Raw genomic sequence first — 14702 nt, forward strand, 5'->3', positions numbered from 1 at the left:
CCCACCAGGGGCGGCGCTCTGCCCCCCAGGGGGCGATGCTCTGCCCATCCTGGGCGTCGCCATATTGCGACCAGAGCCACTCTAGCGCCTGAGGTAGAGGCCACAGAGCCATCCCCAGCGCCCGGGCCATCTTTGCTCCAGTGGAGCCTTGGCTGTGGGAGGGGAAGAGAGAGACAGAGAGGAAAGCGCGGCGGAGGGGTGGAGAAGCAAATGGGCGCTTCTCCTATGTGCCCTGGCCGGGAATCGAACCCGGGTCCTCCGCACGTTAGGCCGACGCTCTACCGCTGAGCCAACCGGCCAGGGCCTTTTGCCCATTTTTTGATTGGATTGTTTGTCTTCCTGGTGTTGAGTTTTACAAGTTCTTTATAAATTTTGGTTATTAACCCCTTATCAGACGTACTGTCAAATATGTTCTCCCATTGTGTAGTTTGTCTCTTTGTTCTGTTCTTGTTGTCTTTAGTTGTGCAAAAGCTTTTTAGTTTGATGTAGTCCCATTTGTTTATCCTGTCTTTTATTTCACTTCCCCGAGGAGATAAATCAGCAAATATATTGCTGTGAGAGATGTCAGAGAACTTACTGCATATGTTTTCTTCTAAGATGCTTATGGTTTTACGGCTTACAATTTAAGTCTTTTATCCATTTTGAGTTTATTTTTGTGAATGGTGTAAGTTGGTGGTCTAGTTTCATTTTTTTTGCAGGTAGCTGTCCAATTTTCCCAACACCATTTGTTGAAGAGGCTGTCTTTACTCCATTGTATGCTCTTACCTCCTTTGTCAAATATCAGTTGTCCATAAAGGTGTGGGTTTATTTCTGGGTTCTCTGTTCTGTTCCATTGACCTATATGCCTGTTCTTATGCCAGTACCAGGCTGTTTTGAGTACAATGGCCTTATAGTATAATTTGATATCAGGAAGTGTGATACCTCCCACTTGATTCTTCCTTTTCAAGATTGCTGAGGCTATTCGTGTTCTCTTTTGGTTCCATATAAATTTTTGGAATATGTGATCTATATCTTTGCAGTAAGTCATTGATATTTTAATCGGTATTGCATTGAATTTATAAATTGCTTTGGGTAATATAGACATTTTAATGATGTTTATTCTTCCTAACCATGAGCATGGTATATGCTTCCACTTGTTTGTATCATTTAGTTCTTTTTAATAACTTATGTATATATATTTCTTTACTGATATTTTTCTAGTTTTTTATTTGTTTGAAGAGACTGCGTGATGGTGTATTGAATCACTTTCCTGGTAGTTGGTTTAGGATCCATGTCAGTTACTTCCAGGATTGGATTTCTTCAGGGCTGGGATCTCATTCGGAGTTGTAGTTTTCTGGCTCTTGAGATGATGGGTGACCTTTGATTTTTATCCTGGACATTTTGGCTTTTCTGTTAGACTCTGGGTCCCCGCTTAAATGTTCATTGGATCAGCAACCACCTGCGACAGCTTCAGCCTGCAGGCTCTGCCTACATCTGTGGGCCACAGGTCCAATGAGGGTATAATTCTCAGAGCCCACGCAGCGCCATTTTGTTCTGCTTGGCTCTCTCCTTTCAAAGGGGCTCTCACTGGTCCCACTGGTGCTGCCTGAATTAGCGGGAGCTTTGCCAGGCTGGGCCACCTGGTAAGTTGTGTGAGAAAGGACCCGCCCCCAAGGCAACCAGCACCACGTAGGATGAGTGGCAGGTTGCCCCGCCTGTGGGGGATGGAGAGCGTTTCCCGGGCCACGTGACTATTGTGACGGATTCCCTTTGCCAGTGGCCCTGTGGCTTTCTGGGAGTGTCAGGCCCTGTGGGGAAGGAGGCGCAGCACTTGGGCTGCAGGTTAGGGGGTAACCCCTTGGCTGTGGTCACATGGGTCTCTGGGTGGGGCACAGAAGTCTCAGGCCCCGAGCCTCCATTCATTTCTAACCTTTTTTCTGCAGCTTGTCCCATGTAACGTGCATGTGGGGGGACAGGCTGGCCCGTGCTACTGAGTGAGGGCTCTGAGCCCCTGGCACTGTCTGGCCTCTCTGGAGCTGGTCCTCGTGACCACAAGCTAGCCTGCAGGCCAGTGCCTGTCCAGAAGGCTGCCTCACACATTTTCACATAGGAAATGACTAGGGATGACCCAGGTGGCTTCTCCTAAGACCCCCGATTCTCTGCAGGTGTCCGGGAGCACCCCTCTGCACCCTAGCCCCTACCTGGTCTCCAGATGCCACCTCCCGGGTCCCTTCCCTCATTGCTGTAGCTCTTTCCTGAGTATGTGCTTTTCTCGATTTGATCCTGCCCGCCTCTTCCCTCTGAGGGAGGGGATTCTCCTGCTTTCTGATCTACCCCAGACATCCCTTGCTCTAGCCAGTGCATTTCAGAGGCCATATATGTATACATTGTCTAAGTATTTTGGAAGTAGAAGTTTAACCCGTCATCTCCATCGAAACTCTTTGTGATCGCCTGTGTTTATTTTCTAAAACAGAGATACATTACTTTTATAACCAGTGAAACCATTAGGGCTATAGCCTCAAAGTCATTTTTGTGACTGTGTTTTGAGCATTGTGCTGGGGTAGGTGCTCTGATGCTTCCTCCTGGGGAGGTCACAGGGAAGTGAACATGTGTGCTTTTTGGAGAAGGACTTCGGGCAGTGGGGGTACTCGGGGTGGGGGGTCCCAGTCACAGAGCTGGTGTTGCTGCTACCGGAGCATCCGACTGGGGACGTCTGCTCCAAGTTCTCCCTTTCTTTAAAGTGCCAGTTTGTGCAAAATGCTAACACTACACATTTAAGTGACGTATAGATGGAAGAGAATCATAGCTGGATGGCATAAATTAAAGTAATTATATTCATTAGCATGATAAAAAATCTGCAAACAAATGTTTATTAAATGCAAGCATTCATCAGCCCCGGAGGCTTTGGCGTGGTTTATGTGTCTGCAGCACCCGCATTTTGTCAACGGTGGCCCGTCGGGCTGAATTCCGTCAGCGCTCATGGCTGCGGCAGGAGGAGTCAGCTCGGAGCCCCTGGGCTCCTGCTTGTCTGAAGTGTGGGGTCTGCTCCAGGCCGCCCCGGGCTTCTGCAGGTGACCCAGGAGGGGAAGTGCAGGTCTCCTCGCATTGGACGGATGGAGGGCTGTCCAGCTCACAGGACACCTGTCACCTGGTGGGCCCGAGGATGCTCCCAGAGGGGTCTGGGGGCACTTTCTCTTATCCGCATTTAGTACAGTACCTGATGCTGGACGGGACCCTTTTCCTCAAGATGAGTGTCTCTCCAGCTGGGGGCTGTGTTCTGGAGCCCCCGCGGTGAGAAGTAGGCACCTGATGGGGAGGTTGGTGTGGTTCGTGCCGGGTTCTCGCTGGGGAACCAGGCAGGCTGCTCCGAGGGGCCTTTCGTGTTTGCCAGAAAGCACCACGGTCAGCCCCACAAGCACCCACCACAGAAAACACCAAGTCTTTGCAAGGATGCTCAGGCGTGCTGGGACAGTTGTTTCGGCCTCGAGGGCTGGTGTATATCACAGGGGTGCGTATGTGCGCGGGCCCTGCCTGCTGTATATACAACCAGCACTCGTTACTACGGCCGGATCGGTGGTTTAGAAAAAGCTGGGCTGGGGACGTTGACTCGTCAGTCTGTCTGTCCATCCATCCTACACACGTGGAGTTGGATGCCAGTGGAGAGAGAGATGCCAGGGCAGGGGAGGGGCCTGGAGGAGGACCCTCCAGGGAGGCAAGCGGGGGTGGCCCGGGCTCTCCGCTGTCACACTGTGCCTCCCTCTGCGTCCTGGGGAAGCCCCCCTGCTGAGAGGAAGTGGGTGACTCTCATGTTGACACGCTGCCTGTCACTCAGTGTCACTTGTTCCTTGTGGTCCCGCCTCCTCTCCTGGACCAAGTCAGCCCTCCTTGTCCCTGAGTGTCAGCTGGCTTTTGAGGCGACTTCTAGCAATGCTGCTTCCCATGTGCCACTGCACTGTCCCCCGAGGAGTGAGCTGGCGCTGAGCACAGGGCCTCTCAGGCTCCACGCTGCCCTGCCGCTTCGCCGGAAGGGCGGGGAGATGCTGTCGTGTCTGTGTCTGTCGCCCAGGAGGGGCCAGGAGGACACAGTCTGGAGTCTCTGAGGCTGCCCCCCGGGGATGTCTGCTGGCCACCCAGGGCACTGTGGGCTGGTCAGCACTAACCCTCATTTCTCCTCCCCTAAAACGAGGTGCCTGCATAATTGATCTCGGGGATGGGGCAGTTAGAGAGGACAGATGTTAAGAAACCAAAGAAGGCAGGCACTTTTGTTTCTGAGCCGATGGTGATCAATTCTGTGGACTCACCGCCTCGTCCATGGTTTGGGGATGGATATTTTGAGCCATTTCAATCAAAAGTGGTGCCACTCTAGGCTCTAAACAAAGGCCTAGATTTATTTTTTTTCCCCTGGCAGCACAATCCTCAAAGATTACACTTGCGGCAACATTTTTAGCCACGTCAACATTCCTTAGGAAATACAGATATGGGCATTATTTCACGGAGATGGCACTGGGTAATATAATAAAATGGATTTATTTCATCTTAATTTATTTAAAATGTGCATAGACAGAACTGGGCTAAAAATCCATGAGATGAAATATCTCGTTTGCATGAATATATTGAAAAATTCAGCCACCTTCCAAGCCAAAAAAAAGAGGCAACTTTTTTTTTCCCTCTCCATCCTCAGAATAATAAGAAGAATAGGTGGCTCTTTTTAAAACAAGAAAATATAACCTTGACAGAGAGAAGTGATTCATGGCCCGCACAGCCCGCGTGCAGGTGTGAGGGACGGGTGAGGACGGCCCGGGCGAATGTTGGGAGAGACCATGGGGCAGGCTTTGCCGGGAGTGGACACCACAGTGGACGCCACGGTGCGGCCCCGGCCCCGGCCGCTTGCCCCTCCGACTCCAGGTCCCCAAAGCCCTGGCGTGGGAGAACACTGCTGACCTGAGCCTGCAGGGCCACTGTCCTGCCTGGGGGGCTCAGCACAGCGCACCCCCCCCCCCCCGTGGCCTCCGTGTCCAGGATGCACTGTGGGTGCCTCACTTGTCCACGAGGCTAGACGTTCAAGGACCTGGGGTTCCGTGTGAGCCCCAGCGTGGCAGCCACGTGTCCCAGAAACCACTGACACACTCTGACCTTCACGTGACACCCCAGGAGGTGAAGACTGAGCCAGACAACCTGAGTTCAAATCGGGGAGAGAGGCGTTCTGTGACCTTGAGCGAATGCTTTAACCTGCGTGAACTCCAGAGTCCCCATCTGCACAGTGAACTCGACAGTGGAAGCCACCCCCAACCATGGGATGTGGCTTACGTGACACGGTCGTGACAGGGGACTTAGTACACGCCTGACCTGTAATCAGCACCCATGAGTGCTAGTGATCATACGTTCTTATCGAGAAGGGAAGCAATCCTTTAATCTCATAGTATTTGATATTAATAACCGTGTTCAATGTATTCCCTCTAGGTCATACACCTCTTGAGGGAAGGGGTGACAAACACTGCCCCAGGTGCTGGAAGGGGCCTGTGGGGGAGGGGTCAGGTTTCCGCCCGGGGACAGGGTGGCTCAGGCAGCTCCAGGGGCAGCTTGGGTGCCCTCTGGCTCTCGTTGGTCGGGACTGGCCAGTGATGGGTGACTCGCTGCTCCCAAACCTTGAGCCTGGGTGTGTCCCTTTCCCTGCACCCCAGCTGTCTGCCGGCCCTTCCTGCGCCCCGGCTGTCTGCCGGCCCTCCCTGCGCCCCGGCTGTCTGCTGCGCCCCGGCTGCCTGCTGGCCCTCCCTGCGCCCCGGCTGTCTGCTGCGCCCGGCTGCCTGCTGGCCCTTCCTGCGCCCCGGCTGTCTGCTGCGCCCTTCCTGCGCCCCAGCTGCCTGCTGGCCCTTCCTGCGCCCCGGCTGCCTGCTGGCCCTTCCTGCGCCCCGGCTGCCTGCTGGCCCTTCCTGCGCCCCGGCTGTCTGCTGGCCCTTCCTGCGCCCCGGCTGTCTGCTGGCCCTTCCTGCGCCCCGGCTGCCTGCTGGCCCTTCCTGCGCCCCGGCTGTCTGCTGGCCCTTCCTGCGCCCCGGCTGCCTGCTGGCCCTTCCTGCGCCCCGGCTGTCTGCCGGCCCTTCCCTTCCTGCGCCCCGGCTGCCTGCTGGCCCTTCCTGCACCCCGGCTGCCTGCTGGCCCTTCCTGCACCCCAGCTGCCTGCTGGCCCTTCCTGCGCCCCAGCTGCCTGCTGGCCCTTCCTGCGCCCCGGCTGTCTGCCGGCCCTTCCCTTCCTGCGCCCCGGCTGCCTGCTGGCCCTTCCTGCGCCCCGGCTGCCTGCTGGCCCTTCCTGCGCCCCGGCTGTCTGCCGGCCCTTCCCTTCCTGCGCCCCGGCTGCCTGCTGGCCCTTCCTGCGCCCCGGCTGCCTGCTGGCCCTTCCTGCGCCCCGGCTGTCTGCTGGCCCTTCCTGCGCCCCGGCTGTCTGCCGGCCCTTCCCTTCCTGCGCCCCGGCTGTCTGCTGCGCCCTTCCTGCGCCCCAGCTGTCTGCCGGCCCTTCCTGCGCCCCGGCTGTCTGCTGGCCCTTCCTGCGCCCCAGCTGTCTGCTGGCCCTTCCCTTCCTGCACTCCAGCTGTCTGCTGGCCCTTCCTGCACCCCGGCTGTCTGCTGGCCCTTCCTGCGCCCCGGCTGTCTGCTGGCCCTTCCTGCGCCCCGGCTGTCTGCTGGCCCTTCCCTTCCTGCACCCCAGCTGTCTGCTGGCCCTTCCCTTCCTGCGCCCCGGCTGCCTGCTGGCCCTTCCTGCGCCCCGGCTGTCTGCTGGCCCTTCCTGTGCCCCAGCTGCCTGCTGGCCCTTGGCCGGAACCTCCGAGGGGCGGGAGGCTGCCTTCTGATGACTCACCCGTGACCCCAGGCCTCTGGTCAGCTCCTGGAAGGACCCTGCCCACACCTTCCACCCTTCCATCCTCTGTCGGTCATGGTCCACCCCAGGCAGGTAGCAATTCCCGGGCAGCATCCTCAGCTTTTGAAAATTAAGTGAGGACTGTAGATTTGGGCCCCTGAGGGACCCATGTTAGCCCACGTGTCTACATAGCAAGATCTGCGGGTGGGGGTTGCCCACGGCTCTGTGTCGGGACAGAGGTGGCTGATGGATGAATGTGGATCAGAGACCACCAGGAACTCTCCTCCCAGGCGGCCGTGCCGTGTTGCCTTCCCACCAGCGGTGAGGGTTCCGACTCTCTGCGTCCTCGCCGGCACTTGGCGTGGTCGGGGCTCTGAACCTTGGCCGTTCCAGTAGGTGTGTCATGGTGTCTCATGGTTGTTCTAACTCCCCTTTGTTGGGCAGATAAGATATATTATGCTCTTTGTTAAAGATGGTGCTGCCCACGTGGAAGCTCATTGCCCAGGTGATGGTGATAATATTAGTTGCCCTTCTTGCTTGGGATGGGCGTGATTATGTTAATGTGTGTTAGGGGAGGGCTTTCGCGCCAAAAGGTTTTAAAAGGAAGAGAGAACACGTTGTTCTGGGGAAGAGTGATTATGTTCTAGGGAGAGCAGAGAAAGGCCACGTGGAGGAGAGGAGAAGCAGCCAAGATGGCGGAGTGCTGAAGGAGAAGCCAGTTTGTGCAGGGAGAAGGAGATGGGGAACAGAGGTGAATAAGGCTGGTGAGGTACAAACCTTTGATTCTAGGAAACTCAGATGAGTCAGTGGCTTTGGGAGGCCTGAATGGAAAGGAAAGTGTTTTCCCACTGTGTGTATTTCTTGCCCACCGGGTGCAAGCTAGGATTAAAGATAATGGCCCACCAGTTCTTGGCTCCGTTGTTTCATTACCATCTTTTCAAATCAAATGTGAACCTGCACGGGCCAGGCGGCTGTGATGGTGGCCATGGCTACTGGCCATACATTTGGCATAGTCTGTGGCAGGATTCGATACAGATGAGTATGGAGCCACCACCACCTTTGAGCGGTGGAGCAGAGGACTGGCTGCTGTTATGGTTCCCCATGGCTGTCCTTTTGGGAGCTGTAGGCTGGCTAGCTTTTACAGCCATGCGTTAAGAAACCGAGAGCTCTGTGGAAGAGGCTGCCCAGGACCTGCAAACTGAGCAGTGGAAGGAGCTGGAGCAAACGTGGGAGAAAGAGATGCCGACCCTGGAGCTGGAGCAAGCACCAGAGGAGCTGACCAGGTTTGTGCTGTACGCTTGGAAATGAAGCAGCTGCTGGAGAAGGAATCACAGGTTGTGAGCTGCAGATTGCCCTGGACGTTGTGGAGAGCCAGCAGCAGCGGGAGGCCGGGGCTGAGGCCAGGTCCGGGCTGCAAAGCCCACAGAGCAGAAGGCGGTGGTGGCCAGGGGCTCAAGCCCGGCTGCAGGAGCTGGTGTTTCCAGTTCCTCTTTGGAGGATGAGGGGCATTGGTCTGGAGTTGCAATCCACAGTCTTCAGAAGGTGAGAGCCCAGCAGCAAGGAGTACCTACTACGCCCCTGGTAGGTCTGCGATTTTGGGACATAGGGTGGAAGCCATCATGCTCTCAGGAGCAGAGATGAAAATGCTGACTGCCATTGCCACGTGCCCCTCTTTGGGACAGTGTAAGACCTGCCAGGACGGCAGGGATGAGGGGGGTGGCTAAGGCCCCATGTGCATGAACTGATTTCCTGGACTACGACCAGAGTGGGCACTGGCTCCTTTGTTGGATGGACTTATGGATTTTGGACAATGTGAAATACCCTGATGGGGGTGGAGGGCGGCTTTGCTGGAAGCATTCCCCTGCCTCAGGAAGCTTTTCCCATGGCTAGAGAGAAGTCTGAGGACATTTTGCACTTTTGGCAAAGTGCTCAGAGTCTGGTGAAATGTACCTCTGTAATTGTTGAAATTGTATGATTTGTCATGTATTTGTAATTTTTGTAATGTGCCTAATTTCTTTGCACAGGGATACTGGTGTGTAGATTGTGGGTAGTAAAGTGAGCATAGGGGTGGATTGTTGGGCAGATAAAATATATTATGCTCACTTTGTTAAAGATGGCGCTGCCCACGTGGAAGCCTGTCGCCCAGGTGATAATATTAGTTGCCCTTCTTGCTTGGGATGGGCGTGATTATATTAATGTGTGTTGGGGGAGGGCTTTCGCGCCAAAAGGTTTTAAAAGGAGAGATCATGTTGTTCTGGGGAAGAGTGATTACGTTCTAGGGCAGTGATGGGGATTTCTTTTGAGCTTGGTGTGTCAAAATTTGCCAAAAAACCGAGCATAACTCAGATGGTGTGTCACTTAGAGAAAAAAACCCATAATTTTGCAATATTTATAGTTTAAATAACAAAAACATATAATTGTAATATATAACTGTATTTAATAAGCCAAAAGCTAATTATTCAACTTACCTGCTTAGTGACTTCTTTGTTCATCTGTCAGTCAGTTTCTTTTGTTGGTCTTGATAGTATTTAACTTGTGTGGGGTGCCGTGAACTAAGATAAGTGAGGGGGAGGGGGAATTCTTTAACTAACCTGCTTATTAGTGACTTTTTTGTTGCTGAATTTTATTGGCTAAATCTTCAATTGAAGGTTGGTATTTTGTACACTTCAAGCCCAAGCAAGCGCTACTAACTTCATCTGTCAATCTGTTTCTTTTGTTGGTTTTGATATTATTTAACGCTGAGACTAAGGTCTCACAAAAGTACGTAGAGGGAAAAATTGTGAGTAAAGCCATTGCTATATTTTTCAGGGTGCTAAAAGTGTCTGGTAATCGTACCCAGGCACTCCAAATTTCCTGTTTGTAGTGGCACTCCTCTTGATTCTCCAAGTGGCACCTTTCCAGATTCTCAAGCTTTGACCTCAAGTCGACAAACACCTGAGCCCAGATGCTGTCTTGAAATTCTGCAAGTTGCATCTTATGTAAACTAAGATGGTTGCCACTATTTCTAATGGCGAAAACGGCACCCATACATAGTACAGGCCTTCGCCTCTCCCATCCTCCCCTCACTTATCTCAGTAATGATGGTCAATTAGAAATCTACGACACTCCAGAACAGCAGATTGGATGATGGTTGCTGTGGTTATGTGGTTGCTGGAAATGGCGATCACAGGGCCCCCAGAGATGTGTCCCCCACAGCATTCCGCTGCTCCCTCCTCCGCTGGCCGGAAGTGAGGTCAAGGATCCCCTACCGGCCTAACCAGAAGTCCCAGAACTAGACGCTCTGTGGCGGAGTTCTGTTGTTCTGGCCTACAGACCTCCGGCACAGAGTGTCTACACTACAGCAAATGTTTTATCCTCGGCTACTGCACCTGGCCGTGCAGGAGCCGAGGATGAAATGTCCTTTTCAGCATGCGGCCCCATACTTCTCTGGTATGCGGCCACATGTGGCCGCGTGTCATTGAAAATGGCTTTGCGTTTCAGTGCTGACATGCGTGTCATAGGTTCGTCATCACGGGTCTAGGAAGAGCAGAGAAAGGCCACGTAGAGGAGAGGAGAAGCAGCCAAGATGGTGGAGTGCTGAAGGAGAAGCCACTTTGTGCAGAGAGAAGGAGATGGGGAACAGAGGTGAATAAGGCTGGTGAGGTAGACACCTTTGATTCTAGGAAACTCGGATAAATCAGTGGCTTTGGGAGCCCTGAATGGAAAGGGAAGTGTTTTCCCACTGTGTGTATTTCTTGCCCGCCAGGTGCAAGCTAGGATTAAAGCTAATGGCCCACCAGTTCTTGGCTCTGTTGTTTCATTACCATCTGTCTGAATCAAATGTGAACCTGCACAGGCCAGGCGGCTGTGATGGTGGCTGTGGCTACTGTCTTTACACCCTTTCATTTGCTTACCTGCCACCTGTAGATCTTCTTCAGTGAAGGGGGTCCCTTAGGTCTCTGGCCCATTTTTAAGTCCAGTTGTTTGTTTTGTTGCTGTTGCGGTGGAAGAGTTATTTTTGTCCATTCTGGGGGGCAGCCCTGTACCAGGCATGTCCCTGCAGATACTCTCCCCAGCCTGTGGCGAGTCTTCTCACGCTCTGGTGTCTTCCACTGAGCAGGGGGTTTGATTTTAGTGAAGTCGGTCTATCAGTTCTTCTGTGAAGCGTGCCTTGGCTGTCCTATCTAAATAATCGTTGCCTCCCAAAGCCTTCTCGGTCTTTCTACCCAGCGTGGTCCCTTAAAAACATGAGTTAGATTATTTCCCACATCTGCTTCAAACCCTGAGAGCCTTCCCACGGCATCAGAGGAGGGTTAGGACGCCACAGTCCCCACGCCCGCCCCCAGTCACATGCCTGGAGGTGGCAGCCGACGCCCTCTGCCCTCCCTGGGGCACATCCAGCCTCAGGGGCTGACTCGCTCTCCTCTGCCCGGGGAGCTGTGTCCTCGGGGTCCTGGTCAGCCCCACCGTGCTCCCAGCCTCAGCTCTCTGGTCACTTCCTTAGGGTGGCTGTCCACCCCCCCCCCCGTTTGGATGGGCCACCCTACCTGACAGGTGCTCTGTGCTCCCTGGTTTTTAGCCGTTTGTTTAGAAGACAAAGTAAGTTTCTTGTCCTCATGGGCCTTGCCGTGCAGCTTGCGAGGCAGTAAAAGGAAGCATAGAAGATGTTAACATGTTACAAGGAGGACCTCCACAGGGTAATTAGTGTCACCTCATGGGAGGGTGGGGTGGGCGGCCCCTGAGGAGTGGACACTGAGCTGAGATTGATGTGTGGTGGTGGCTGGAACCAGGCTGGAGAGGGGTCTCTGCGGGTGACCGTGGGGGCGGGGCAGCGGGGGGGGGGGGCCAGGCCGTGGGGGCGGGGCAGTGGAGGGGCCAGGCCGTGGGGGCCGGGCAGTGGGGGGGGGGGGCCAGGCTATGGGGGCGGGGCAGTGGGGGGGCCAGGCTGTGGGGGCCGGGCAGTGGGGGGGGGGCCAGGCCGTGGGGGCGGGGCAGTGGGGGGGCCAGGCCGTGAGGGCGGGGCAGTGGGTGGCCAGGCTGTGGGGGCCGGGCAGTGGGGGGGGGGGCCAGGCCGTGGGGGCGGGGCAGTGGGGGGGCCAGGCCGTGGGGGCGGGGCAGTGGGCGGCCAGGCCGTGGGGGCCGGGCAGTGGGGGGGGGGGGGCCAGGCTATGGGGGCGGGGCAGTGGGGGGGCCAGGCCGTGGGGGCCGGGCAGTGGGGGGGGGGGCCAGGCTGTGGGGGCGGGGCAGTGGGGGGGGCCAGGCCGTGGGGGCGGGGCAGTGGGGGGGCCAGGCCGTGGGGGCGGGGCAGTAGGGGGGGCCAGGCCGTGGGGGCGGGGCAGTGGGGGGGGCCAGGCCGTGGGGACGGGGCAGTGGGGGGGGCAGGCCGTGGGGGCGGGGCAGTGGGCGGCCAGGCCGTGGGCTGCGTTCCCAAGCTGAGCCCGGCGCCGGGGCCTAGTGAGGGCGGCAGGGGGTGGGGACAGCGAGGGAGCAGGTGGCCTGTGGTCTGGAGTCCGCGCGTCTGCCTGGGCGCCGTGTCCCGTGTCTGTGCTCAACCGCCTGGGCCGCCGCCCTCCGTGCCCCCGGCTCCCAGCGCGCAGGCGCTAAGTAAACGTTTGCAGCGCCGAGTGACTGCGCCGGTTGTTGATGAGGTTCGCTGGTTCTGCATCTGCTTCCTGTTCCCTTTCTCCCTGTCCCTCCCGACCCCCCCTTACCATGTGGAGCCCACTCGGAGCAGCCTGAATGCCATCAGAGTCCCTGGCGTGATGCCGCCCTGCCTGGGGGCGCGGTGGGGGTCTGCTGGCTGTGGGGGGAAACCTCCCTCTTCAGTTTTCCCTGGGAGTCCTCAGAATCTTCCAGAAGCTCAGTCACCAATTCCTAGAAAAAGCCCAAACAGGACTTCTGAGTCAGAGCAGCTGAGGAAGGTGGGGTTCTCCCCGGTTTCCGGCTGTGGGTGGCCTGGGGTCGGGGAGTTGCACCCGAGGCCACGGCTCTGGGCCTGAGGAGGGGCCTGTGCATCTTCCACGGGCAGCCAGCGGGGTGTCTGGACAGCTCCGTCTTATCTGCACCGCAGGCAGGGTCTCTGATCAGCCCGGGCTGGGAGAAGCAGGAACCCAGCCTCTACAGAGGCGTCCTTGCCAGGGCTGTGCGCCCTTAACGAGCTCCGTGTGTGGGAAGAGGTTGATTAACCCAGGGCCAACCCAGGCTTTCCCACGCGGAATTAATTTATTGGCTGTGCTGCTCAGACGTCATTCGGCTCCTGCAGCTGCTCGTATGTACCGGCCTCTTTTGGAAAAGACTTATTATTTGTAAGAACCACTGTCTCATGATTGTTCCATGGTGTTCAACTCTAGTGATCCCCAGGTCCCAGCGCGTGGGGCCGTGTGTGCTTTGAAGTGTGTGTGTGTGTGTGCACCCGTGTACTGGACAGTGGCACGCAGGTGTACACCAGAACTTGAGAAATGGGAGGTCTGGGGCTGGAGAACAGCCAAAGACGCTTAGAAAAACAATTCAGTGTTTTTATGAAATCACCGCTCCGCGCAGACACCCACGTCCAACCGCAGCTCAGCACAGAGTCATGTGCCAACCGCCTGGTGGGGACCCTGCTCTCCCATCGGCCCTGCATACGCTACTTCCCTGGTAGCCCTGTGAGGGGGCTGACCACGTGCTCATTTCTGCACTGCCTGGATGACGAGTGGGCCCCCCGGTGCCTGTGCGTTCTGCTTGCCCAGAAATGGGACTTCACATGTCCAGCTCAGTGGACCTCTCCTCTGACCTCCGCCCTGGCTGTGTGGGGCTTCCCTGGTCCCAATGAAAGTCAGGGCACTTGGGTGTGAGTGGGGGGGGGTCTTTCCAGCTTTGCCGGAGTGGATTGGGAAGTCACATGTACCGTCCAAGGCTGGTGTCTGGGTACCAGTGCTCGGGGAATCTGGCTGTGACCAGAGAGGCTAGATCCGGGCTGTAAAGCATGACCTCAACACCACACAGAGTGGCCGCTGCCGCTGGCTTTGCTGCTCCCATCATGGTCACGTTTGAACACCCCCAGCCCTCCAGGACGGAGCACGTGTCAGAAGTCTGCCACTAACGCCGATGGCCCGCCTGACACAGCAGGAGCCAGAACTGGGAGTTTGGGCTCAGTCGTGTGCACACAAAGAAACCTCTTCCTTTGTGTGGTCTAGCCCCCTGGGACTCTGTCACATGATTCTTGGGGGTGGGGCCTTTCCACAGACCCCCCAAGCACCCTGACCTCATGTTGTGCACCTCTCCAAACACCACAGAGGCTGGTAGTGGCTGGCCACTCCCTCCTTTGGGCATTGAGATTGATTTTTTCCCCTTGTACTGCGTGATTCAGAGCCCTTGCTCCCTGTCCCAGGGGGGTTCGGACGCCGGCAGCTGAGTCGGGGAGGAGGCACGAGCTGGCCACCAGTGTGTGTGTGTGTGGGGGGGAGGTTCCCTCCCCTGCCCCCGTCTGCACGTCCCCATGTGGGAGTGTGCTTGGGTCTGCAAGGTTGGGGTGGCGGCCTCTGCAGCAGTCTGGATTTGGCCAGACTGGGTTTTACTCCCGGAGAAGTGGAGGCCCTCATCTTTCAGGGTCCTTCTTGAAATTCTGTACTTGGTCTGTCCCCAGAGAGATCCCTGTGGTTTCCACGGTTCCCTGGGGGTGAGGAGTGGCTGAGAAGCATTCTGACTTCTTCCTGTGAAATTTCCTGCTGCCCTAGTCTCTGTCCCCACCAGCACCTTGGTAAGGACGCGTCCCAAAGCCGCCATGCCTCCCCAGGCCCTGCACAAGCCCCGTGGCCTGGCCTGCCCCTGCCCCCGCCACGGCCGTGCCCCCGCCCTCCTCTCCTGGCTGGGCGTTCTCTCTGGACTTGCTCCAGGACCCGAAGTCCCCGCTGTC

At 56.5% G+C, this 14702-nt stretch overlaps 1 non-coding gene across 1 annotated transcript; it reads right to left on the bottom strand.

Moving 5' to 3' along the window:
* Positions 1-228: 228 nt before the first annotated feature.
* TRNAV-AAC (transfer RNA valine (anticodon AAC)) lies at positions 229-304 on the bottom strand. Its single transcript has one exon. It is a non-coding gene; the product is annotated as a tRNA-Val (tRNA).
* Between the last annotated feature and the right edge of the window lie 14398 nt (positions 305-14702).

This window comes from Saccopteryx leptura, chromosome 9, assembly GCF_036850995.1.
Source record: "Saccopteryx leptura isolate mSacLep1 chromosome 9, mSacLep1_pri_phased_curated, whole genome shotgun sequence".
NCBI lineage: Eukaryota > Metazoa > Chordata > Mammalia > Chiroptera > Emballonuridae > Saccopteryx > Saccopteryx leptura.